Source organism: Eupeodes corollae, chromosome 1, assembly GCF_945859685.1.
Source record: "Eupeodes corollae chromosome 1, idEupCoro1.1, whole genome shotgun sequence".
Classification (NCBI taxonomy): Eukaryota; Metazoa; Arthropoda; class Insecta; order Diptera; family Syrphidae; genus Eupeodes; species Eupeodes corollae.
The window spans coordinates 72,679,575-72,703,737 of record NC_079147.1 but is presented as its reverse complement, the minus strand read 5'-3'; the positions used below and the strand labels follow the sequence as shown (position 1 = coordinate 72,703,737).

Sequence of the window (24,163 nt, the reverse complement as noted above, 5' to 3'; positions counted from 1 at the left end):
TAAACGCCACAACAAAAGTCCGGGAAGTACAATATTCATTCATAAAAATTCACATACTTTTGGTACTCAAATAAAAACTTTTCTCTTATATCGTTGAAGTGCGCACACTCGCCAAAAAATAAAAGTCTCCAATGTTTTCATAACAGAGAGAAATACGTTCCACATTTCTTGAACATTGTACTGAAAGACTAAGATAATGATAAGTTCAAAAGGCTTTCAGACGATTACGGCTCGGCGTGGCAGGTGACGACGACGAGCTAATGTTTACCATCTCGTTGAATGAACTTGAAGTTAAACATATCAAGAAAACGATAGAGTTCAGTTCAGATATTGTATCTTTTAGTGCTTCGCGGATCTTTAGTTCGGAAGGTTGAATACCTCTCTGCAAAATAAAGGATTTTCGAAAAGAAGAAATAAAAATTTATTTCAAAACCGAAGTACGAACATCGTCGTCGTCGTGTCGTCGTCATCTATACCAAATACAGGAAATTCAAGTTTAAATTTCAAAACGTTGAAGGTCCAATTTTCAAAAAAAAAAAAAAAATGTCTATGTCTACTTGTTTTCCACATCAGAAAAATAATAATTAATTGCTTTTTGATAGTATCTATGTATTTCCTGAGAATACTCGTATATCTTTGAATTTGTTTTTTCCTAATTATAAATAAATAAATCCAGATCGTATCTATTTTGAAATTGTTTATTTAGATAACTCGCAGTTTATAGAAGAAATAAAAATCACTGTTAACGCGCCAAGTTTTTCGCTAAATGTTTATTTAATTTGTGTGATGGTGATTTTTTAATATTTTAAATATTATACTCCACATTCTTCGTCAAGCTATCTTATCCGTTATAGATCGGAGTGCTCCATAAAAATTAAAAACTTATCTATAACAATCGTTAAAGTTGTTGACGTTCGTCGCTACCGCCTCCGCCGCAACTGTCTACGTCGTCGTTGTGTCGTTATTGTCTTGAGAGTTTTTTAATCAAATTAAGTACAACTGCATCTTGAAAATTAAAAATAAGGAAAAAAATTGAAATAAAAATATGTTGGTTGAGTGAAGTGTGTTTGTGCATCGCACTGTGGCAAGTGGCCGATAATATTTTGTTTGCCTTTTAAAAAAAAAATTATTTATATTACCGGAAAGATCGATGCGGTTTTAAGTAATAAGTACTCGAATAAATATTTACAATAAAGTGGTCGAGAAAATATTGGTTCTGTCTGTCTTCAGGGAGAAAAGAAAAAATTGTGAAAAAAGTGTTTGCTAAAATAATGGATAACAAATTAACAACTGGATAGATTTTTCAAATGTAAGTTAATTATATTTATTTAAACTATTCGCTAAAATTATTGAAACAATCAAGAGCGTGTGAGGTTTTCTTTTGAATAGTAAAACATATTTTTTAATAAGAAATACCGACATTTTTGCATTGCATTCAATTTTATATAAATGCATAGCCAAGTTTTTAGTATTTATTATGGAAGAGAGTTGTAATGTTCATGTGCACTTAGCTACGAATTCAATACTGATTTGTGTGTTTTAAAATTCAAAATTGAGCTTATTTTTAGATATTTCAGGATAGTTCAATCTGTTTGTGGTAAAAAGTGAATTTTGTTTTTCATCTCATTTACATTTTTAAATCTGCAATTATTTTAGACAAAAACACAATTTCTAATTTAAATCAAGTTGGAGGTTGTTATAGAAACAAAAAGCCTTTGATAGGAACTGTTTGAAAATTATTACCTCGAAACTAAACAATATGTTTTATAAATAAAAATATGCCTCACATTATATGCAATTTACCGCCTAACGCCCACCATTCGTTCGCTTGAAAAACAATTTTACTTTAATCAAAATATTTATTTTGTTTTAAAGCTACTATTAGAAGGACAAGGTAAACGGTAAACGTGTTGATTTTTTGGCGTAAAAACGACGTCAGAATTTGTCACTTCGTCAGTCGTGTTATCACCACAACGAAAAATGTTGTCAAAGTGTCTACGAGCATATTGACGATTACATTTTTTAGTCAACGCGTTTACCCTGTGACCGTGTAATATGGGATTCAGTGATACTGGGACAAGATGACTCATTTTTGGAAAGGTAGGTCATCGTAATGACGGTGTTCCAATATTGACAGTAGAGAATTTTGTACCGAGTCATGAATATTTTAAATGCAATCCCATAAAAACTTACAATATGGAAGCTAAGTTGACAGATTGTTTTATAAATTAATCTTAAAATACAGCTGAGGTTTTATTTTTTAACTTCCCATAGTAAGTTATTGTAATGGGTCCGATTTGTCAAATTGAACATTTTGACATTTCTCGACGTTTCAAGGTCCCTAGAGTCGAAATAAAAGATTTTAAGAAATATGTCTGTGCGTGCGTGTGTACATACGTTCGTACGTCCGTACGTTCGAGACGTTTTTTTCGTCGTCCATAGTTTAAGAACCAGAAGAGATATCGATTTCAAATAATTTTTTTTATACAGATAATAAGGCAGAAAGATGCAGAGAAAGATGCAGAAAGGGCTCCCAATAAAATTGCGTGGGTGGTTTTTTTTACCATAGCAGTTTGAAAAAAAAGTAACCATGTTGGTTAACCCTAAATATGTTACGAACCAAAAACGCAAGAGACGTGAATTAATTTTTATATAATATATTGTAACGTGATTTCAAAGAAATATATTTCTTGAAACAAAATTAATTTAACGGTTTTTTTTATAAATCAAAAAAAAAATTGTCATCTCCAAAATTTTACGAATAAAACATGATTTCATCTCAAAAAAAATTTGTGCAACGAAGAATAATGTTTTTGACATCTGATACAATTTTGAGAAAAATCGAACTGACAGTTTTTTTTATAAAAAATAAAAATCTAAGAAAAACATTACTCAAAGTTGGTATAAATTGAATATTGATTCAAATATCTTTTGAAAAACTTGAAATTTGGGATACAAACTTATTTTTTCTTGTATGAAATATTGTTTTCAATATTTTGAAAAATGTAGAGAAAAATCGAATTGACAGTTTTTTTTACAAAAAATAAAAACCTAAAAAAAATGAATAAAAGTTTGTAAAAATTGATTTTCGGCTCAAATATCTTTAAAAAACTTTGAGATAATGATTTTAATTTACTTTCATCTTTCAAAAAATATTGTTTTCCACATTCAGTAAAATTTTGAAAAAAATTAACAAAAGTTGGTAAAAATTGATTTTCGACTCAAATATCTTTTCAAAAATTGGCTTCAAACTTATTTTTTGTCACAGAAATTATTGTTTTCGATATTCAGTAATTTTTATATAAAAATCCAACAGTCCGTTTTTTCATAAAAAATAAAATCTACAAAAAATAGTACGCAAATTTTTTAAAAATTGATGCGAGTACATATAGACAAAATTTTAAGTAAGACAAATCGACAGACGGAATGGGAAGTTATCAGTGTGGGTCACATCCAAGCCTTTTTTATTATTATTTTTTCTTCTATCAACTTAAAATTAGAAGTTCAGCACATTTACTCTTCAGGTTTGTTTTTGTTTATTTCGACCGATTCTTAAAAGTATCTTAAAGGCTTTTCGATCAGGGGTGATATATACCCTAAATAATTTAAAGAAACGCACTCTGAAATTTAGTAACTACTTCATATGTGAAGAATTAAGTCTTATTAGTACTTACAGATTTCCTCGAGGCATTGGCAATTGTACATTCTATACTTACATTCTGAAAGAAATTATTAGTTTGGTAAATCACCTAAACTTTTGAGTTTCTTTTTTTATTGATTTTAAGCAGTATTTTACGTCGCTCACCAATTGATGATGGGAAAAAAATATGCTTAACATCTTTAATGGGCCGAACGTAGGAAATTCAAAGCAATTGGGGGTCTGTAATCGTGTGTGGTCTTAGATGGTCCGGGAAACGCGATTTTACGCGAAATTTACAAGTATTTTTATTTTAAAATTTTGACAAAAAAAAGTGTTAACTAAAATCAAAGATGAAAAATTCTTCTCTGTGCTGATAGATGAACTTTAGGACTTAGCCATTGTCCAACAAGTTTCAAATTGCGTTCGATATGTCTACAAGAACGAAAATGGTCAAGATATGATACGAGAGGATTTTTTCAATTTGTTGTAACAGCTTCCATGACACTTATAATTTCTTGATATTGGCGTTAAACAAGAGAGAATAGTGAACAGACAAAAGAATCATTCGAATCCTTCGGTCAAAAGTACAGAAGAATATTTTCGTGTTGCTGTCTCCAATACTTTCTAAGTTATGGACCTTTGAGAAAAATTAAAAACCATGAAAACATACTACAAGAGTTTTCGGTTATTTTTAAGGATTCTTCGCCTGAAATGGAAAAACCAGCTAAAAAATCGAAAAGTTGAGTTTTACCACATATATTTGGCTGCCGGACCATCTTCTGTTCTTGAAGAATTAAAAACTTAGCAGATAAATTTGATCCCAAGAAATAAGAACTCATTGGAAGAGCTCGATAGTTGCTTCAAATAAAGCTTTAATAATATGTGTATATATTTTATTAAAGATATTAGCTAACATGAGAATTTCAACGTCAACTTCTAAAAAAAAATTTCTCCAGTTTAAAGAGAACAAATTTGGTCTTTGAAACTTGACCAAAAGTAAGATTATTAAGAATATTTCTATTGTAATAACAATGCGATACGCTTTGGATATTAAGTTATTTGCAGGATGGTTTGAATAGTTTGGCTGCTCTAGCTATTTATTGTAAAATACCCATAACAGAAAACTGCATTTTATTTTGTGATTTATTTTTTAAATAAATATTATTTTACTTACTATATCAATATTTTGTATAGTTCAGATTCAAATTAATGCGTATAATATCTTTTAAAATAGCGAAAAGCTATCTACACCACGTAATGCTTTCGTAAGGATTTTTATTCGATTAGAATTAGAATTTAAAACAACCCAAAAATATACTTAATATTTTACACATGTAAATATTCTTTTAAAACATAAAATCAAACAAATAAAAAGAGGCTGGGATGCGACACTGAAAACTTGCCATACCGTCTGTCGATTTGTCTTTGTAAGTTTTCGTGTTGGGTTAAAAAAACTTGTCAGTTAATTTATTCATAAAAATTTTTAATTTACCAACAATATTTTTCATATAATAAAATAGTTTAGTTTTATAATCTAGTTTTGTTAAATAGATTTTTAGGCAAAAACCAATGTTTACTAATTTTAGTAGCATTTCTTAAAAGTTTTTATTTCTTATATAAACAAATACAAATTGGATGAATAACATTTATTAATTAATTAATTTTATTTTTTTTTATAAAAAAACAGACTGTTGGATTTTTATACAAAAACTAGTGAATATTGAAAACAATATTTTCTGTGTAATAAAAAAAGTTTTAAGACAACATTTCTAATTTTTGAGAAGTTATTTGAGTCGGCAGTAAATTTTTGCCAAGTTTTAGTAATTTTTTTCTTTTAGGTTTTTTTTTTTTTGTAAAAATCGATCAGTTTGAATTAACTCAAAACCTTGCGCAATGTTGAAAACAATATTTTTAACTTCCCATAGGAAGTTATGGTAATGGGTCCGATTTGTCAAATTGAAAATTTTGACATTTCTCGGCGTTTCAAGGTCCCTAGAGTCGAAATAAAAGATTTTTAGAAAGATGTCTGTGCGTGCGTGTGTACGTACGTTTGTACGTCCGTACGTCCATTCTTTCGCGACGATTTTTCCTCGTCCATAGCTCAAGAACCAGAAGAAGATTTCAAATAAATTTTGTTATACAGATAATAAGGCAGAAAGATGCTGAAAGGGCTCTCAGGAAAATTACGTGGGTGGTTTTTTTACCATACCAGTTTGAAAAAAAGGTAAAAAATTTGCTAAACCCTAAATATATTACGGACCAAAACGCTAGAGACTTGAATTATATTTTATTTAATATATTGTAACGTGATACCAAACAGATATATTTTTTGAAAATAATCAATATTACGGTTTTTTTTATAAATCAATAAAACTGAAAAAAAAATGTGTCACCTCTAAAATTTTACGGCTGAAATATGATTTCATCTCTAAAACAATTTTGTGCAACGAAGAATAATGTTTTTGACATCTGATAAAATTTCGAAAAAAAACTAATTGACAGTTTTCTTACAAAAAATAAAAAAGCTAAAAAAATGTATAAAAGTTTGTAAAAATTGATTTTCGACTCAAATATCTTTTCAAAACTTTGAGATATTGGCTTTAATTTACGTTAATCTTTCAAAAAATATTGTTGTTAACATTCAGTTAAAGTTTGAAAAAAATCGAACGTACAGTTTTTTTTACAAAAAAATAAAAACCGAAAAAAGAAATTAACAAAAAATGGTAAAATATGATTTTCGCCTCAAATATCTTTTAAAAACTTTGAGATAATAGCTTTTAATTAATTTTTTCTTATAATAAATATTGATTTCAATATTAGTTCAAATTTTAAGAAAAATAGAATTAACAGTTTTTTTACAAAAAATAAAAACCTAAAAAAAATGTATAAAAGTTGGTAAAAATTGATTTTTAAATATTGGCTTTAAACTACTAATATCTTATAAGAAATATTGTTTTCAACATTTGGTAAAATTTTTTAAAAATTTGAATTGACAGTTTTTTTTACAAAATATAAAACTCTAAAAAAAAAAAACAGTACTAAAACTTAGTAAAAATTTGCTTACAAAAATGAAAAATATTGTCTTCAAACTTTTTTTATTTCACAGAAAATATTTTTTCCGATATTCAGTAATTTTTATATAAAAATCCAACAGTCCGTTTTTTCATAAAAAATAAAATCTACAAAAATAGTACGCAAATTTGGTAAACATTGATACGAGTACATATAGACAAACTTTTAAGCAAGACAAATCGACAGACGTGATGGGAAGTTATCAGTGTGGGTCGCATCCTAGCCTCTTTTTTAACAGATAAAATTAGTTTGAAGCCATAATCTCAAGTTTTTGAAAAGATATTTAATTCAAAATTGAATTTATAGTAATTTTTGTTTTGTTTTTATTTTCTATAAAAAAACTGTCAATTTGATTTTTCTCAAAGTGTTACCAGCTGTTAAAAACATTATTTGTTTTGAAGATGAAATAATTTTTTTTTTATAAAATTTTCGATTTGACAAATTTTTTTTCAGTTTTTTTTTTATAAAAAAAATCTTAATTGGATATTTTCCAATTATATACCATTTTGGTATCATGTTACAATATATAATTTAAAATTAAATTCTAGTCTGTAGCGTTATCGGTTCGTGAGAAGTTTAGGATTAACCAAAATGCTATGGTAAAGAAACCACCCACGCAATTTTCTTGAGAGCCCTTTCTGCATCTTTCTCTATTATTACCTGTATTAAAGTCAATGTATCTACTGGTTCTTGAGCTATGGACGACAAAAAAACTTCGCGAACGTACAGAAGTACGAACGAACGTACACAAGCATGCTCAGACATCTTTCATAAAATCTTTTATTTCTACATTGAAATGTCGAGAAATGTCAAAATTTTCAATTCGACAAATCGCAGCTATAACAATTACTTCTTATGAGAAGTTGAAAATAATTGTCATCTCCAATATCTTTCCAACAAAAAACTGATTGTAAGCAACGAGAAAAACTTTGTTGACATCTGCTGAAACATTTAATTACCTTTTTTATCAAAAAAGTTTTTTATAAAAGTTTAAGATATTGACGTTAAATTAATTTCGTCTTACAAAAATTCTGTTTTTGATAATCAGTAAAATTTTCATAGGAATCCAACAGTGAGTTTTTTTTATAGAAATTAAAGTAAACAAAAAAAATAGTACGCAAAATTTGTAAAAATCGATGTTCGATTCTCGGTATTCCGAAAAAAAATGAGGGCATTGACTTTAAACTGATTTCATTCTGTGATTAGTTTCCTAAGAAAAATGCAGTCTGTATTTGTTTATATAAGAAATAAAAACTTCTAAAAGATTGTTAAAATTGGTTTTCGACTAAAAATCTCGTTCAAGATAGATTTTAAATTCAAAATATTTGATGATTAATTGTTTGTTCCAATAATAGTAATAACAATAATTTACAATGATAACAAAAATGTATTTTTTCAACTCTGAATTCAGTAAAATTAATATTCAAAATATTAATTTCTTTATAAATTTAAAACCTTTGAAGTATTTTGTCTTGTGGTAAATGGAAAATGACGAGATTTAATATTAATGTTCTTCTTCTCTTGACGTAAAAATACTGAAATGATTGTATAGTCATATTTTTAATAGTTTCCATTTATCCCAATTTAAATTAAAAAAAAGAGGCTGGGATGCGACCCACACTGATAACTTCCCATCCCGTCTGTCGATTTGTCTTGCTTAAAAGTTTGTCTATTTGTACTCGTTTCAATTTTTACCAAATTTGTGTACTATTTTTTGTAGATTTTATTTTTTATGAAAAAACGGACTGTTGGATTTTTATATACAAATTACTGAATATTGAAAACAATATTTTCTGTAAAATAAAATAAGTTTGAAGCCAATATTTTTAATTTTTGAAAAGCTATTTGAGACGAAGTAAATTTTTACCAAGTTTTAGTATTGTTTTTTTTTTAGATTTTTATTTTTTGAAAAAAAAGCTGTCAATTTGATTTTTTTAAAACTTTTACCAAATGTTGAAAACAATATTTCTTATAAGATAAAATTAGTTTGAATTTAATATTTAAAATTTTTGAAGAGATATTTGAGTCGAAAATCAATTTTTACCAACTTTTTTTTTAGGTTTTTATTTTTTGTAAAAAAAAACTGTCTATTCGATTTTTCTCAACATTTTTCAAAATGTTGAAAACAATATTTCCTAAAAGATAAAATAAGCTTGAAGCCTAAATTTCAAGTTTTTGAAAAGATATTTGAATCGATATTCAATTTTTACGAACTTTGAGTAATGTTTTTTTTTAGATTTTTATTTTTTATAAAAAATCTGTCAATCAGATTTTTCTCAAAATTTTATTAGCTATCAAAAACATTATTCTTCGTTGCACAAAATTGTTTTAGAGATGAAATCATATTTCAGTCGTAAGATTTGTGAGGTGAACATTTTTTATCAGTTTTATTGATTTATTAAAAATAAACGTTATATTGATTTTTTTCAAAAATATACCTGTTTGGTATCACGTTACAATATATTATATAAAATTTAATTCAAGTCTCTAGCGTTTTTGGTTCGTAAGATATTTAGGGTTAACCAAAATTTTCACCTTTTTTGCAAACTGCTACCACCCACGCAATTTTCTTGAGAGCTCTTTCTGCCTTATTATCTGTATAACAAAATTTATTTGAAGTCGATATCTCTTCTGGTCCTTGAGCTATGGAAGACGAAAAAACGTCGAAAACGTACGGACGTACGAACGTACATACGTACACACGCACGCACAGACATCTTTCTAAAAATCTTTTATTTCGACTCTAGGGACCTTGAAACGTCTAGAAATGTCAAAATTTTCAATTTGACAAATCGGAACCATTACAATAACTTCCTATTTGAAGTTAATAATAAATAGAGTCCTGGAAAAAAATGTTGTCTTGTTTAGATGAGCTTCATATGAAACCTATATGTTTCATGATATTTCTGAATCATTCATTTAAAGTTTTGTTAAATTTTATAACATTCACTGACATATAATAACACATTTACTCGTAAGTCAAAAACGTATTCTTTTTATTTTTGTTTAAATATTAAATTTGATTTTGAAATCTCTGATAGATTCTGTAAGTTAACCTGCCCAAGGCCCGCTCCAACAAGTGTCTTGAAATTTCGTTTTGCATGATAAAATTCTGGTTAGAAATTGATTCTGAAATTCGAAAATACAAACTTAGAAACAAATGCATTGCAAAAAATTATGACACATTTTTTTTTATCTACAAAAACTTTAGAATTACAAGAATAAAGTTTTAGTTTTCAAATTAAAATGCCGTTTTATTCAATAGCAATTTGTTTTGTTTATAAAACACTTGTAATTGTTCATGTAGTTTATTATCAAGCAAAATTTTAGTAGGACTTGGTTTTAAAATTTGTTTAGACGTTTCCAGGAACTACCTTAAATTTTCGATTCACACACTGAACATTTTATTCCAAAAATATTCTTTTACCTGAAAATGGAAAAATATTTTCCTAACTTCAAAACGATTTATTAATAAGAATTAGGATATTGTTAAATTGTTATTTTGACTATTTTATTTCTTTTCCTATGACTATAATAAATTCAATATGAAACGTCTTATTTTTATTTAACGTAAATTGGGACTTTTTTGTATTTAAATACAAATCAATCAATGGGGAATCCAATAGGAGGGTCGTGGCCTTCATGGTCCTCCTGAGCCATGACATTCATAGACATAAAGAATGATTCATGCATAGATTTGTTAAGTAGGTATTTTCCGTAATCTTCAATATTATATCGAATTGTTTTTCTGACATATGTATAACAACAAAAATTATATAATGCCCTGGATGATGGTCTTACAAAAAATGTATTTTGTTACATTAGATTATTTAAAAAAAAAACTTTATGAAATAAAAAGAACAAATGGATCCCTTATATTAGGACCGTAGATGTGGTGTGGTGGTATTGGTTCGAAATCTTGAAAAAATCGCAAATAATAATAATTATTTTGAATTGACTTTACACGAATTCGATTTGCTTTTGAAAAAAAGTTTATATATCTTTCCAATTTCTCAAACTTGTGTTTTTTGAAAGTAAGTAATTTTTAAAAGTGATCAAAAATCAAACTATTAAAATTTTAAGTGGCCAACCTAATGTAAAGTTTTAAAAAACTCATCTTTTTTCCTTTTTGGACTGCGTTTTTTTTTTTAAATAATCTTTAAAAATGTCAAGACCGTATCTTTTATACTCTACGAAATGCCTTTTAAATTCATAAAATTCATTTTTTAGGCTCTACACTATGTACACAAATTTTATTTTATCGTAATTGTGTGACCTCTTCCTGAATAAAAGTCTGGATCCACACTTGGGCACCATCATGTATTTTAGTAAATAATCCAATATTACATAGTTATTGTTTTTCTTGTGACTACTGATTATATGATGTATTATTTATTAATTGATAGTGAAAGCCTGTATACATCCAATTAAATAGATTTCAATTAAATGCCCATTAAAACATTATAGCAAGCTTGGAATGATTTATAAAACACAAGGAGTGAGGAATGAAATATCTTTTTAAGTAAATAATCATTATATTTTGAATAAAGTAATTTCGTTTATTATTTTTCTTCCAAAATCATTCCATTCCGAAAATTTAGCATTAAGAAACTATGTTTCCTTAGAAAAAATCAATATCCACTTTGTACAAAGTACGATGTATCTTCCCTACCGTGGGAGTTTTTAGTTCTTATGCTCATAACATGCAAAATTCACATAAAATAAATAAGAAACAACAATTTGAATACCATTATCTTACGTTTTCTTATTTTCACCTGAGCAACTCTTAGTTGTTGTTGATTTTTGTCTTTGTTTCTTAAAACAAAAAGTTCTCACGTATATAAGCTTGAATTCTTGAGTATTGTGATAAAATATTTATTTGCCATCAATTGGGTAAACAACTTTAGGAGCACCACATGCAGTGCACTATAAGTGTTTGCTTTCTCTTAGTTTCTTTTCCTTTTTCCCAAAGTTTGAAATAAATTAGCAAATGAATTCGATTTGAACACAATTCTTTTATCAGGATCTTATAAAAGAAATAATAACAGTTTTGTATCTCAAAGGAAATGTTTATGTTCATTTGTTTTGAAAAGTTTAATATACAACTGTGAACAAAATAATAGGAACTTATCTTGTTCTTTTGTATGATTGTTTTTTTTCCACTTAAGGAGGAACAATACGTCACGAAAAATCAATATTTTACTAATTGTTTAATATGCTTCCAAACTATAAGTACAAAAAACACAGTGTATCTAGTTTATATGGATTTCCATTTAAACTGGTCGAAACGATTGAAAAGCTGGAACGAAATCCAAGTAAAATGTCTAGTTTGGTTAAATAATCTGGGACAGTCACTTACTTAACATAAAGACGAGTCTTTTGGCACCGACTTAAAAATGTTCTTTAAAGTTCTGTAAAGGAGGTTGACAAAATTTAAATAACATAATGTGTATCTTGGCCTTACATTTACATATTTCAAGCACTAAAGTGATAAATTAATTTATTAGATTATTTTAGAACACTATTGTCCAGCAAGATATGGTGTATCTATTTATTGTGGACGACTGTCTTAATATGAAAGCATTCCAAGATTCCAACAGTTTTCTAAATATGCCATATTTAAGAGATTCACATTCTATACAATAATTTAGAGCATTTTGGTGCATTTAACGAAGAAATTTTGGAAATTGTTTTGAAACGAAGCTTTTTTTTCCAAAAATAATATAATTATTCTGTTCTTGTTGGCATTTCTATGAATGCGAAAAACGCTACAAAAATATAGATGCAAAACCCCAGAAAATGAAGAAGTTTGCCAGAAAAATGTAATCTTTTTTCGTAGAAAAATAAAACAAAATCTGATGTAAAGATTATTTCTAAAACAACACTGTAGGAGTCAACAAAAACTTAAAAATTGTAGAGACAAAAATGTTTGGTTCTCAAATTAAAGAAATTAAGTACATAATTTATCTAAAAATTAAATAAAAACAAATTAAGGTAAGCAAAAAAGTTGGAAGGAAACTTAACTTAACTTAATAGACAGGAAACGTTCATTATATTTTCCAATTACGATTAATATAATTTTCATTTTTCTCTTTTTCGGAAATGTATATTCTCGAAGTTCTTGTTTAAATCTCGAGCTTTTTAAAGTTTTTCTATAAAAAATGAATAAAAAAAAAAACACTTTAATAAAGCCTCACACTGTTTATGAATGTACGTCAAAAAAGACGGAATTAAAGAAGAGCTTCGGGAATTTAAAGGTAACTTAATATCTAATTGAGGATCTCTTATTCAAGATTTCTTCTTAAGAACCTGAATATTTGCTCTTTCTCTCAGAAAAGATTCTATGAAAATAATTTAAAGCATAACTAAAGTTTTTTCCAAATTCTAAGTTCTGTGAAAACAACGATTTTAGTTGTTTTTGCAAATCGATTTTTGGTGAATATCGTTAAATTACTTACAAATCTTTATATGCAATCTTTACACATATAACTTAACGTAACTTAACTGCTTTATGGATCATATCGCTCCTCTCTGGATAGTCAATTGGTGAAAAGTTGTTAAATTTGTGCTTTGGGACTGAAATCGGGCTGGACTTTCGATTCATATTACATAAGTTCTTGGTAATGTCCTTAGTTGAAAGTAATACTTAAAGCAAGAAAATTTAAAGCAACAAAATATAAATTTAAATTTTTAAAGGGGTATGCTCATTTTCGGCCTGGAGTGTACACCAATGAATTTGGTATCAAATTAAAGGTTGTTATAAGCCGGATATATCTGCAAAAATATTTTGTCGATAACTAATGGGAGATCCGAGATATTTGAGATTGAAGTTCGAAATGTCCAAACATTAAAAATCAGCACTTATTCGGCATAAATGCTAATATCTTTGGATACAGAAAAGTTAGAAAAATGAAAAGGTATCAAAATAAAGGTGTCAAAAATATCTATTAAATGTTAGGTATAAGATTTTTTTTGTATTTTAGGATCATATTTTTGAATTATTATTGTCAAAATGAATAAATTGTTGAAGAAACCCTACAAAATTATATATAATTTTCAAAGGTTGTGAACTGAGGCACTTATTGATGCCAAAAAAAAAATGAATATTATCATTGAATTTTAAAAGATATTACTATACAAAAGTTTGCCTAAAAAATGCTGTTATTCGAAGGTTTTATTAAAAATAACTCATAATATATAAATTATTGAAATGTAATTTTAGTTTCATTTAAAAGATATTTTTGACACCTTTATTTTGATACCTTTTCATTTTTCTAACTTTTCTGTATCCAAAGATATTATCATTTATGCCGAATAAGTGCTGATTTTTAATGGTTGGACATTTCGAACTTCAATCTCAAATATCTCGGATCTCCCATGAGTTATCGACAAAATATTTTTGCAGATATATCCGGCTCATAACAACCTTTAATTTGATACCAAATTCATTGGTGTACACTCCGGGCCGGATGTCCCTTATAAAATGAGCAATCCCCTTTGATTTTCATACATAAAAAAATAAATAATTAAAAATAAAACGGGAGTCATATCCATTAACGCAATGCAATAAGTTTTGACTTCAAAGGAATTACTACTAAAATTTAAAAAAAGAGGCTTGAATACGACCCACATTGATAACTTCCCATCTCGTCTGCCAATTTGTCTTGCTTCAAAAATTGTAAGTTTTCGTCTTTTGTTAAAAACGTTGTCAGTTGAATTATTCTTAAAAACTTCAAAATCATCAAAAATATTTTACATAAATAATGAATGATTTCGAAATCTATTTTTGCTAGCGGATTTTTGGTCGTAAACCAATTTTTACCCATTTTAGTAGGATTACTTAAAAATTGATTTCTTACAATAAACTGTCAATTCCATTTTTTCTCAAAGTTTTAACGAATGTTGAAAACAATATTTATTTTAATATAAATTAGTTTAAAGCAATAATTTCAAAATTTTGAAAAGATATTGGAGTCAAAAATCAATTTTAAACAACTTTTAAAAAATTTGTTAGGTTTTTATTCTTTATAAAAAAACTTTCAGTCTCAAAATTTGACAACAATGTTTTTAGAAAATTGTTTTGGAGATAAAACAGTTATTTTTAGTTTTTGATTTATAAAAAATCGTTAATGGGATTTTTTTTAAATATATTATATAAATTTTAGTTCAAGTCCCTGGCGTTATTGATTCGTGAGATACTTAGGGTAATCAAAATTGTGATCTTTTTTTAAACTTCTATGGTAACAAAACCACGCTCTCAAATTTATTGAGAGCCCTTTCTGCATTATTATCTGTATACCATTTTTTTTAAATCAATATTGCTACTGGTTCTTGAGCTTTGGAAATAACGTGAAATAACGTTTTCGACATCTTGTAACTAAAAATCTTGTTACAAAAACAGATTTTGAAATCAAATTTTTTTATCATAATTATGACGTTGGTAATTTTTAATTTCTTTGTAATTATTTAACTTACAACTTTTTTAACAAAACTTCATAACTTACAAACGTTTTAAGCAAACCAAATCGACGGACGGAATCGGAAGTTATCAGTGCGGTTCGTATCTCAGCATCTTTTTTAAATTAAACATTTTGTTTTAATATTTGAAAAAGAAAATCAAAGAAACAATGAATATCCATTAGAAAAGGACATGAAAATTTACGAAGATCAAAAATATAAACGAAAATACTTTTGAACTAATGTTTTTCCAAAACTACACCATAAAATGGAAAACGAAAACAGAAATTCGGCCAAAATAATATTATCCAAATCCCTATGGTTACAACTTTTGTAAAATAAAAATCCTTTAGTGTCCTTTGGCTAATGTACTTTGCCACCCTTCGCCATCTTGCACGTGGCCCCAAAAAATCTAAAGGTGTTGAATCACAACATCTCGATATTCTTTTTTATAAAGGGTGTCCCAAAATTAACGAAAGATTTGACTTTGCCGCCATTTGCGCAGGGAAGTGTTGGCAACCCTGAAAAAAAAGCAATTTCGACAGCTAACAGCATAGGGTTATTAAAAATGGAGCGTAACACGATAGAACAACGTGTCTTCATTATTAAAGAATATTTCAAAAATAGTGAAAGCTTGGCGGCTGCAGTTCGAAAATTTCATACAAAATATGGTCAACTGTGAAGAGATTTATTGAAAAATTCATGGAGACTGGATCCGTTGGAGACGCCAAACACACTGGTCGTCCAAAAACAAGCCGTTCAAATGTGAATGTCGAAGCAGTGCGTGAGAGTGTTGCTGACAATCCAGGAACCTCAATTCGACGTCGTGGACAAGAGTTGCAAATTTCAAGAACCTCTCTACAGCGTATACTCACCAAAAATCTGTGTCTTCATGCTTACAAAATTCAATTAACACAACAATTGAAGCCTAATGACCATGGACAAAAATGAGAGTTCGTTGAATCGATTATTGAACATCAACAAATGGACCCTGATTTTTTTGAGCAAAATCATCCTAAGCGATGAAGCACATTTTCATCTTGATGGCTTTGTCAATCGCCAAAATTGCCGCATTTGGGGTTCGGAGAACCCCTAGATCGTGTGATTTAACACCATTAGACTTCTTTTTATGGGGTTATTTGAAATCACATGTCTATGTCAACAACCCCACAACCACCCGTGCATTAAAGGAGGAGATTCAACGCTGCATCAACGAAATTCAGCCACATTTATGCAGAATGGTCATGGAAAATTTCAACAAAAGAGTGCGCATGTGCATGCAAAGCCGTGGAGGCCATTTGTCCGATGTGTTATTCCATACATAACCCTATCCTATGTACTTTACGAGTCAGTAAAAATATAACTATCAAAAGACTAAAAACGGCGTTTTCTATTTAATTCAAATCTAGCGTTAATTTTGGGACACCCCTTATATATAAATTGCGTGTCACGTGGTTTGGCCGCGATGGACTCCTAAACTACTCAACCGATTTTAATAAAATTTGTACACCGTGTGCAGTTTGAACCAATTTGAAAGATGGGATACCTTACATCTCAATTTATGATCGCAATATATTTTTATTGCAAATTATCGGTCTATTATTTGACAGTCACAATTATCGTTTAGCCTCAAGAGATTCTAACAGATGGCGACATCTGTTGACTGTATTGAGAAAGTATTCAATAGATGGCGCTATATCAAACTTCCAAACGTTCAAAATGTATATGTAGGTTAAATTTAATTTGTAGTAAACGAAATACAGTGAATTTTACTTTTTCATTTTGGTGTGTCACGTGCTTCTTCGACTGAAGTCTAAATTAAATTCATATCATAGAAAATATTATACAATCAAATTATTCCTTCTTTTAAATTGTTAGTTCGCTTTGTTGTTCAAAACTCTAATTTTAATATAAATAAGTCTCAAGGCCAAACAATGTCAATTTCTAGGCTAGTTTTGGAAAATCCATGTTTTTCGCATGGGCAGCTATATGTTGCATGTTCTGTTCACGTATAGCAAAAATGTCAAACCTATTTGTGTAAGCAAAAGACAGGTTAACCAAAAATGTTGTGCACCGATTAGTGCTTAATTAAATTAAAATTACAAGTATTTATAATTCAATATAATAAATATTATTGTTAGAAGATTTTAAACTATCCGCCCTAGCTACCTCATTTATAAGTTTAACTGTCACATGTTACTTTATTAAAACTTTGTAATATATCTATTTATATATATATCTAATATATAAAATTCTCCTGTCACAGCGTAAGTTGCCATACTCCCCAAAAACGGCTTAACCAATTTTAATAAAATTTGGCACATACAATCGGTAGATCTGAGAATAGGTTTTTATCCATTTCTTATATTCCTAAGTGCTATATGGTTTAATTGCATCAACATCGTACAAGGTGCAACGATCTAACGATACTACTCAGTGACGCTATGTACAATGAAGCATTGATTGCTATTGAGGATCTTTGCATTATCATAGCCAACTTACAACTCAGTCATTTCGGTATGCATTCACCAAATCGAAATGCATCTGATTTAGTAGACACTAAATGGTATCGTGAACTACATACTACTGTAGAAATGGCAGCGATTGTTTCTCGCAAAGTCCCAGAAATTAATGAAGAACAAAGAACCATTCTTTGGATGGATTCTTTAATTTGTGGGTACCAGTTGGAATTCTCGAAACGTTCCTTATTTTGCTATTTCTTGCTAAAATGCGATCAAATAATGCTTTCACATTGACTCTTGCAACTTTTGGCAATGTGGCAACTTTATTGGATTAAGGCAGAACAGCTCATTCAGTATTTAAACTGCCACTAAATATTCAAATAACCCAGACGCGGTGTGAAATATAAAAAAAAATGATCCATGGCCACATTGCAGAAGCAGTGTAAAATTATCAACTGGAATGAATGCACTATTGCACACAAACATTCGCTTGAGGCGTTGAACAGGACATTAAAAGATAAAAAAAAAACAACGACAGACTATTTGGCTGCACTCTGTTAATACTTTCAGGTGATTTCAGACAAACATTTATCGTTATTCCGCGTTCAACGTACGCTGATGAGATCAACGGGTGTTTTAAATCATCACAACTATGGCGTAATGTTGAAAAAGTACAACTAAAAGTTAATATGCGTTTTCAAATGCTTCAAGAGCTGAAACATTCTCAAAATAACTGTTAGCGGTAGGCGATGGAAAAGTTACTACCGATGAAACTGGATGCATAAAATTACCGGTCGATTTCTGTACGATTATTGATTCACCAGCAAAAAATATGGATGACAAGGAATTAAACCGCAAGATGTAGCATTTGTTACCAGGAGACTTAGTGTCATACAAACCTATTGATACAGTTTGTCATGCTACCGAAGCTGTAATTTATCCAACTGAGTTTTTGAACTCATTGGATTTACCAGGTATGCTACCGCATATTTACAACAATGCCAACCCATAATTTACAACTGAAGGTTGGATCTCCGGTAATTTTGCATCGTAATTTGAACCCACTACGGTTGTGCAACGGCACGCGATTAGTAATTAAAAATTTAATGAAAAATACTATCGAAGCCATAATTCTAAATGGCAAATTTCGAGGTGAAAATATATTATAACCACGAAACCCTAATATACATACGATGTGCCAACTCAATTCAAACGCATTCAGTTTCCAATTAGATTGTCATTTGCTCTATACCTTTCCCACTTATATACCACATCCTTACAAACTTACAATAAGTTATTTATTTCTAGGAAAATATTCTCTATAAATTATTTTTATGACAAAACAGCGTGTGTCAGGTCAGCTAGTATGTATATATATATTTATTACAAACCTTGAATACAAATAAAATTAAATTTTAAATTTAATTCTTTTGTATTGATTTTTGTTCGAAAATTTTGATCAATTGTTCTCAAAGTCCTGCCCCTTCAAATCCCAAACCAGTAAATTTGTATACCAGCTGTAACGTTTTCGTCTTGGTTCGAAAAGAATAATATCATTGTAATAAGGAGTAATGGTAATAGAAAATGATTCATGAAGGTCGCCATGTTTTTTTACAAATGAAAAAAGCATTGGGTGCCTACGTCTGATGTTCTCTTACCGTTCCCCTTAAATGGTTTACAACAATGCAATATGACAACAAACGTAAGCCAAAGGAACGCTTGGCCGGGTCAGCTAGTTTAATGTATTTATTATAAAAATATAAATTTTCTTTTAAAATTGAGAATGTTTCATTGCTAGTTTGGCAAATAATGTAAAAATAAACATCATGCCCATCAATATCTTCTAATTCAAGCTATGAAGGTCGGTAGCCTCGATACCACAGTCCCCACCAGACTGGCCGCCAATAATTGCACCAAATATAATGACCTCTTAAAAATATGGAGGCTTTTAATTAATACTTTTGAATTCTCTGAGCCCAAAATTCTACAGTTTTGTTTTTTAACGTAGCCTCCAAAGTGATAATGAATCTCATCATTTAAGATGATCTGGATCATTGGATGCATTAAAAAAGGCAGTAAGCTAACATACGACGTTGCTGAAACTTTAAAACCCTTATAACCTAAATTAGCCTGCAAATTGAGGTTAAACATTGCTTTTGGAATGTCTAATTTAAAAGTTAGAGGTGGAATCGATAAACCTGAGCTTTCGTCAAAACTTTGATCATTAACAAGAATATTCTTAATTCTTCAAATCACTAACTTGTTCAAACCGCTTGAATTGTTCTACAGTTTCAGAATGTTCGACCGCGTGTGAAGCGTGTATGGTTCCATTTTAATTAATGGCTTTGTTTTTAGTCGTCAAAAGATGACAGTTTTCAAATCAATAACTGCCTTAATAGCGGGCTATTCCGAATTAAAACTATGATTTTAAAACGTTTTTAGAATCTCGAAATAAGTGAGAAAACGTTTATTGCAAACGTCATGTATATTTACATTTCTATGAATTAAAGGTTATTCCTAGATTTTATGGATATTTCATTTAACATAAATAATTGTTTAAATTCATAAAATAAAAACATATAAAATAATTCATTAACTTGAAAGAAAATTCAGCTTTTCTAGTTTTATTAGAGCTTTAAGGGTTTTTTTCCTCATTTTAACTTTTTTCGAAAGAATGATTTGTATTCTGCCTAAAACACACCGTATTAAATCTTATCTTCTATCAAAAGCAAAAAAGAATTAATCCCCTGCCAATTAGGCAAAACGATAAAATTCGATGTTCGTTAACAGCGGTTTTGTAAGTGCTCCATTTGTCTACTCCTTGACTTGTTAAAGATTTGTTTCTTTATTAATATTCCATCTCTTCAAAAACACAAAATCAAGATTAAATATAAATATTTCAAGAATCTAAAACAAGGAAATTAAATTAAAAGAATTTCTTCCGGTTTAGTGGTAAATTTGTTATACAAAACATAAAAGAAGTAAAAATAAAAACAAACAATTTTAATGACGCACAAATAAAAAAACATAAGCGAATATTTTTTAAATAAATTGAAAAGCATAACAAAAACCATTCTATTTTCCTTCCTTTCCATTTATAACAATTCATAGACGATATTAATTTCTATTCACCACAATTTATTTTTCAATTTTATAAATTCCTGAATTATTCTCAAGGAAGTATAGGAGTTGCTATGAATCTTCTGACGATAAAAAAGAAGAATAGAAAGAAATATTATATTGTGTTTTTGAATTAAGGAAGTAACATGGCAAACGGAAGTTTCCTTTCCATCATATAAGAAGATGAAGAAGAAGAAGAATAATAATTCAGGACACAGCATACAAATATAAAAATAGAATTTAATTTGGATATATTAAAAATGTGAACAGTCTCTTTCCCAATTTCATGTTGCTCTAAAAATCTAGGCTACGAATAAATAATAGCAACTGAGGCAAAGATAATTCCATCAAAAGTCATAAGGCTAAGAGGAGAAAATCCTAAAATCCACATCCACACACTTTTTAGCGGGAATAACATTTTTTATTATGCGTAATCGATGAAACACCATAAGATAATATTAATAAATTACAAAATATATACCTAATTTAAATAAGACGGTTTTTAGGGTGGAAGGATTTATTCTTTTTTAAATACATTAAATCGGACTTTTTTCTTTTCTTGGCACCTCAATAAATTTTAAAGCTAATTCATTCAACTTTTCATTGATTTTCCATTTGAAACCATAAGAAATTATTTTTTTGAATTTCGGAGGCTGCAACCATTCGATTAAAGACTTAGAGGTTTTAAATTAAATTCCTTGTGGATTATGGCTGGTTATTAACAAAACAGGGAATTTTATTGTTTTCTAATTACTTTAAAAATTGTAAAAATCAATTTAGAAAAATAAATTCGATTTTTATCTTTTAAGGAAAAGTTCTAGAAGCATTTCAAAGATACACCATAAACTATAGCATTAATTACAGACAGCAATAATTTATTTGGTCATTAATTTAAATTTCCACAAAATTCCGAATATAAATATGAATGCCCCATAAGGTCAATATGCCACAGTTTTGAATATATACCATTTAAGGAAGGTTAAACTGTTTTGCTACTTTAGATTATTTATTAGTTCATTGGAATAGTTTAATTCCACAGGTGTGTTCTTAAAAACATTGTTTATTTTGTCAAAGCCACTAAACCATAGAAATAGGTATACGTTTATGTATTTTTGAGGTCATTTGGTTTTAAACATTAACTAAAATGGGTTAATTAAGTAGCCTGATAAATCGTTATTTAGGCTACTGGAACCACAAACTTTCAAACAAACATTAAGTTGGGTGTATTTAATACAAATTTTTGGAACAAGTAAAGGGATTTTATGGATATTTTGTGGGTTCTTTATGTGTGATTGACATCAAATATGACAAATGATTAATAATTAATCATATCAAATTAATATTTCGAATTTAAGTTTAAATTTTTTAGAAAGAGCTAATATTAAACATACATAATAACTCCGTCTAGTTATAACCTAAACATAAACATACCGAAGTATATGTAAAGATGCTACAACTAAGAAACTAAAATTAGTCGGTAAAATAAGGTTTTTTTTCTGTCAAATTAGCTAAACAATACTTTTTCGTACATGCAGTTTAAATCATATAAGTATTTAAGTAATAATAGTATAAATAACAATTGACTCAAAAATGAAGTTTTGTGAAAGCTTGAATTAAATGGTTCTGGAAAATTTGTCTTTAATTTTAAGTGCTTATTTCAAAATGAACGCGCGCCGGTCTAAACACTCTTTATATTTACATATTAATTTTGAACTTCTCATAGGAAGCTATTATAATGGGTCCGATTTGTCGAATTGAACATTTTGACATTTCTCGATATTTCAAGGACCCTGGAGTGGAAGTAAAAGATTTTAAGAAGTCTGTGCGTACGTCCGTACGTTCGATTCTTTTTTTTACGTCGTCCATAGCTTAAGAACCAAAAGACATTTTAACTTCAAATAAGTTTTGTTTTTGTAGTACCCGTGGCATGATGGTTAGTGCGTTGGGCTGTCATGCAAGGGGTCTTAGGTTCAATCCCTGCCTGTGCCAGCTTAATTTAAAAAATTAATTTTCGCGGGTACTGCCTCTTGCGAGGAATTGACAAATCCTTCAAGAGTAATTCTTGTCATGAAAAAGTGCTTTCTCAAACTAGCCGTTCGGATTCGGCCTTAAATTGTAGGTCCCTTCCATTCCTGACAACAGTACTCGCACACAGGAATGGTTGAGAGTTGTAAGTTACTAGGCCCTGGTTCACAACGGACTGTTGCGCCACCCCATTTGATTTGAAGTTTTGTTTTAATTTATTTAGATAATAATGCTAGATTAAAAAAAGTTTTTAGTCTTTTGATAGTTATATTTTTATTGACTCGTAAAGTACATAGGATAGGGTTATGTATGGAATAACACATCGGACAAATGGCCTCCACGGCTTTGCATGCACATGCGCATTTTTTTGTTGAAATTTTCCATGACCATTCTGAATAAATGTGGCTGAATTTCGTTGATGCAGCGTTGAATCTCCTCCTTTAATGCACGGGTGGTTGTGGGCTTGTTGACATAGACATGTGATTTCAAATATCCCCATAAAAAGAAGTCTAATGGTGTTAAATCACACGATCTAGGGGTTCTCCGAACCCCAAATGCGGCAATTTTGGCGATTGACAAAGCCATCAAGATGAAAATGTGCTTCATCGCTTAGGATGATTTTGCTCGAAAAATCAGGGTCCATTTGTTGATGTTCAATAATCCATTCAACGAACTCTCTTTTTTGTCATTGGTCATTAGGCTTCAATTGTTGTGTTAATTGAATTTTGTAAGCATGAAGACACAGATCTTTGGTGAGTATACGCTGTAGAGAGGTTTTTGAAATTTGCAATTCTCGAATTGAGGTTCCTGGATTGTCAGCAACACTCTCACGCACTGCTTCGACATTCACATTTGAACGGCTTGTTTTTGGACGACCAGTGTGTTTGGCGTCTCCTACGGATCCAGTCTCCATGAATTTTTCAATTAATCTCTTTACAGTTGACGAAGTGAAACACTATTCCGACCATATTGTGTATGAAATTTTCGAACTGCATCAGCCAAGCTTTCACTATTTTTGAAATATTCTTTAATAATGAAGACACGTTGTTCTATCGTGTAACGCTCCATTTTTAATAACCCTATACTGTTAGCTGTCAAATTGTTTTTTTTTCAGGGTTCCCAACACTTCACTGCACAAATGTCGGCAAATTCAAATCTTGCGTTAATTTTGGGACACCCTTTATTTGCGACTATATGGCAAGTCGAGCTTCTTACGATTGGGTGATTGGAGTTAGTTTTATAAGCAGACTTGCGTTAGGCGTTTCTTTAATATTTTTTTAGATTGAAAATAACAGTTTTTGGTCAAAAATTGAAAATTTTGATTTTCTCAAAACGAAGGTGTCACTGCGTAAACTTTTCCATCTTTCCTACTTTACATATCTCTTTC

General features: G+C 29.2%; 1 protein-coding gene across 1 annotated transcript in view; it reads left to right on the top strand.

The window, feature by feature from the left end:
* The first annotated feature begins 236 nt into the window (after positions 1-236).
* LOC129939353 (tachykinin-like peptides receptor 99D) overlaps positions 237-24,163 on the top strand; it is a 222,462-nt gene continuing 198,535 nt past the window's right edge. The window contains exon 1 of the mRNA XM_056047333.1: positions 237-1,309. The gene's annotated coding sequence lies outside the window, so the exon portion shown is untranslated. The remainder of the gene's footprint in view (positions 1,310-24,163) is intronic.